Source organism: Myotis daubentonii, chromosome 1, assembly GCF_963259705.1.
Source record: "Myotis daubentonii chromosome 1, mMyoDau2.1, whole genome shotgun sequence".
Taxonomy (NCBI): Eukaryota; Metazoa; Chordata; class Mammalia; order Chiroptera; family Vespertilionidae; genus Myotis; species Myotis daubentonii.
Genome location: NC_081840.1, coordinates 157,899,597 through 157,904,280, shown reverse-complemented (window position 1 = coordinate 157,904,280; position 4,684 = coordinate 157,899,597). Strand labels below are relative to the sequence as shown.

The following is a 4,684-nucleotide window of genomic DNA, read 5'->3' as shown; positions in this document are numbered from 1 at the left end:
AAGCCACTAAGGAAGATGACCTGGTAGATAAAACTTTCACTGTGTTTTATTGGTGATTCCTAGATAGTTTTCTTTAGAAATGTACTCAATTATGAATTTATGAAAAAAGGATTTTTCCATGGTACATATAAGTTGCAAATTATATGTTTAAATGTATGCTCTTTGTTCTATGGGAAATGAAACCAGAAATCAGGAAATGTTAGCAACTTGAAGACCTATCCATCTAATTCAATCTCTTCCTTTTTTTTTTTTGTTAATCCTCACTTGAGGATATTTTTTCCATTGCTTTTCAGAGACAGTGGAAAGGAGGGGGAGAGAGAAACATCGATGTGAGAGACACATCAACTTGTTGCCTCCCTCAAGCACCCCCACAACCCAGGTACATGCCCTTGACCAGGAATTGAACTGGTGCTCCATTGGTGCACAGACCAACACTCTAACCACTTAGCAACACCAGCCAGGGCAACCTCTTCCTTTTTTTAAAAAAAAAAAATATTTTTATTGATTTTTTACAGAGAGGAAGGGAGAGGGATAGAGAGCTAGAAACATCAATGAGAAACATCAACCAACTGCCTCCTGCACCCCCCCACTGGGGACGTGCCCGCAACCAAGGCACATGCCCCTGACCGGGACCCTTCAGTCCGCAAGCCGACGCTCTATCCACTGAGCCAAACCGGTTAGGGCAACCTCTTCCTTTTTATAGATGAGGAAACAGCTACTTAATGTCAGAGCTGGGATTCGAGTCCAGGGCAGCCCCCACCCTCTACAGCCACACTGCACCTGCACCAGCAGCTGTGCATTCTAGGTCCTAAGTTTATCGCTTTCAGAAGTCCATTTCCCTTGAACATAAGACACTGGGTGATAGGGGAGGCTAGGGGACTGTCTAGGGCGGGGGGATAAAATGGATACATATGTAATACCCTTTGTAATACTTTAAGCAATAAAAAAAAAAAAGAAGTCCATTTCTCAGTCTATCCATATGCAAAATGAGAGCCCAGACTATGACTGTGGTCATGGCATGAGGTGAACTCATAAAAAAATACAGCGCATGCTGCCTGAAAAACACCCCCTTTGGAATTGTTGGTCAGAAATCGTTTGACAAGCATTCTTGGGTACCACTGTCGTGGCTGCTGTGCAAGTCCAATTTGGAGGAAGAAAGGCCCCTACAAATGCTGGCTCTGAAATGAAATTAAGCTCAAAAGCCCGAACGGGGACCTGAGAGTAATTATTCCAGGTAGAATCTCATTTTCTCAGTCACACGGGGCAGCTCTCACATTCTTTTTTTTTATGTGCCTCAGGCATGAAACAGCTCTGGCCACCGACACAGGCGTCAAGCTAGGATGAACTAAGGACTGTACATCTGCTTTGCCTCTGATATAAGAGCAACACCACCAATCAGGTGTCTCCTTGCCCATTGCCAGGGGGTAGCTCTCACATTCTCCCTGAGGGTCTTACTCATCTGAAATAAGCACGTGGAGGAATCAGGACGGAGGGAACACAGGATGCAGTGGGCGGTTTAAGAAATGAGGAAGGGGCATGTATGGCGCCCCCACAATGTGATGAGCTTACTGCAGCCTGAGCAAACCAGGGTGTGAGCGGAAGAATTTCTTTTCCTCCCCGCTGTTTGATAATGCCGCGGAACTGATTGTGCCTGAGCTTTAACATCTGTCCCTGAGCTGTCAGTGAGGGGCATCAGGGCTTCGGTTAAGCAGTGAGGCCAGGACACCTTATGACAAAGCGGAGTCCAGGTCAGTCCTTAAGGCAGCTGGAGGCTCCCGGTGAAAGGTGTGGCCACACAGGCAACGGGGATGGCAAAGGAAATGGTTATCATCGAAATTAGGCTGAACCAGTATTTGTTTGAGATTCACTTAAAAAATGACCAGCAGGCCTCCGAATCCTTTCTGCTAGCTGGCTTTTTATTTAGAACACGGAGGAATGGATTTCATGAAGAGATATCATCTCTGCCTCCCACGAGACGCCAATATTGACTAAGACTAAAACAGCAAGTAGTATCAGATAACCTCCTAAAATAAAGCAGGGAAAGCCATTATGCTTTTACTTTATTGATCCGGTTCTTAGCTACATGGGGAAAAACAGCCCACATTGTGGAAGCTGGAAATCTCTAAGGCTACAACAACACGTTGTTAAAGAGTGGAGCATTCATCTGCCCGCGAGAAACAAGACCTTGTATCGAGCAGTCTGGGGATCTGCTTAACACCAGGTGAATAATGCTGGGCTGGTGAGCAGGGAAAACAGCCTCCCGGGATGGTGTCCCTGCTGTGGCTTTTTGTTTGTTTGTTTGTTTTTTAAATTACCCGATGTGCTTTCTGAATAGATAAAAATACATTTAAAAGGGCCATCTACTCGACTCAGTCCACAGATCCAAGGGCTAATCTCATCTGGAAACACTCTACAGACAAATCAAGAAATAATGTTTAGCCAACTGTCTGGGCCTTGTCAAGTTGACACATAAAATTAGCCAGCCCCGTAGTCAAGTGGCTTCTTGCTTAACACACTTCAGTGGGTTTACGCCGCCGTTAGGATATGAACCAAACACGCTCCTGTGGCTTGAAAACTTTTCGGGCTCTGGGCTCTGATTTCCGGCTCACCTGTGTCCCTGAGGTCCCCCATCCGCGCTTTCCCCGCCCACCGTCCTTCAGGCCACGGCTTTATTTCGCTTCCCCAGAGAACCTTTCTGGGCATGCAGGTTCGGTGCCCCCTGTGGGCATCCTTAGCCCCTTCTCTATGATCGCAGGTTGCTATAATTCTTCCTCACCTCTGTCTTTCCCACTGGACTCGAGGTCCTGCACGTACACGCGCCTTGTGCAGCCTGGCACACAGTAGATATTCAATAACTATTAATCGAATGAATAAAAGAATTATGATTTCCTCCTGGTGACTCCATGTAATTAATATTCTATGCCTCAATAGTTCCCGGGATGGAAAGTTGTGCCGATTCTGTTATGACTCTACTCTTCATACCTTCTTAAAATGAGTGCCACCCCATCCCCTGTCAACTCACAGGTGAACCTTCTCCAGGAATGGAATAGACTTCTTCTAATCAAGCTGCCTATGAAAACAACCAAAATAGTAAATATTTTTAAAATATTTAAAATGGATGAATATTCTTGAAAATTGTAAAAGACAATAAAGAATAACAAGGCCAAAAATGAAGGGGAAAACTTGGGAGACAGCCAGCATGGAAGCTGTCTTTGCCTTGAGGCCACCTGCCAACCCTAGGAATAAGAACCTCTGGGCAACCAAGGGCTTGAACCCAGAATAAAAAATTGAGGCCAAGAATGGAAAAGCCACTCCACACAAGAAGAAACCTAAGTGGACAATAAATGTAGGAAAAGAGTTGAAATATAAGTAGTTGGTGAAATGCATTTGTAGATACACTGGGATACTGTGACAGACCCCTTCCACTGGCTTTGGTGCGGGGAAATTCCTCCAAGAGAATATAAACTTATTGCCTAGTTTGGAGAAATTTGCATATGCATTTTGACCCTCTTAGATAATTAGTTCCAAGCCTAGATTACCATAGATATTCTCTAGAGCAGTGGACTCAAGTTTGGTGTGCTTTACAATCGAAGGGAGAAGTTGTTAAAGCACAGGTGGCCAGGCCCCACTCCCAGAGTTTCTGATTCTGGAGGGTGGAGGTGGAGCCCAAAAGTGTGCCTTTCTAGCAAGTTCCCAGGCAGTGCTGATGCTGCCTTTGGGGACCAGACTTTAAGAACTACTGCCCTAGAGAAATGTGTGCCTTAGCAAGGGGGCAAGAATGATGTTAGCAGCATATTTGTTTATAGCTCCAGTCTGGAAATACCCAATATTCATCAATAGTAAAATCAATAACTAAATGGTGGTATAGTGGAATATTACAGAGAAAAAAATGGACAAACAACAGGTACACAGAAGAACTTTTCTGAATCTTAAAAACATAATGTTAAACAAAGTAAATCAGACATAAAATAATCTATATAATCAAAAGGGAATATGCTAATTTGTGCGTGAAGATGTCCCAGTCACGACCAGTCTGTGGGCAGGGCCAGGGGTGGGGACTTCCGCCCCCAGGGCTAACATCACGCTGCCTGCCTGAGTCCAGTTCAGCACCGGTATGACGCTGTGGGGAGGGTGGTGCTGGGCTTGACGGGGGACCTGAGGCAGCGCCTCCCGCCCCAGTTCCAACCCGGAGGACCTCAGGCCATGCCCCCCACCCAGGCTCCGGGCCAGGAGGCCTCAGACTGTGTCTCCCTGCCTGGCAGGGCTTGACAGGGGACCTGAGGCTGTGCCCCCTGCCTGGAGGGGCTTGATGGGGGTGGGGCCAGCCAGGTCTAGGTCTCATCCAATGAGGGTGGGGCCGGCCGGGTCTGGGTCTCCTGCATTTTCGAAGCACAGGAGGGTGGTGGGTGGGGACTTGCCTCTAGGCCCCAGACTCTGACAGGAGGGAGATTTTATATACATTTTACTAATATTCTTTCATCTCTGATACTTCTATTATAGAGAAAGGGCAAATAGCAATATTAAAATATTTCTTCTCATTAATTCCTTTTTAATGTGCATGAATTTCATATACTGGGCCACTAGTCCTACATAATAAAAGCCTAATATGCAAATTGACCAAATGGCGGAACGACCAATCACTATAATGCGCACTGACCACCAGGGGACAGATGCTCAATGCAGG

At 46.1% G+C, this 4,684-nt stretch overlaps 1 non-coding gene across 1 annotated transcript; it reads right to left on the bottom strand.

Moving 5' to 3' along the window:
- Positions 1-1,285: 1,285 nt before the first annotated feature.
- Positions 1,286-1,420, bottom strand: LOC132225098 (small nucleolar RNA SNORA48). Its single transcript, XR_009450791.1, has one exon. It is a non-coding gene; the product is annotated as a small nucleolar RNA SNORA48 (small nucleolar RNA).
- Positions 1,421-4,684: the final 3,264 nt, after the last annotated feature.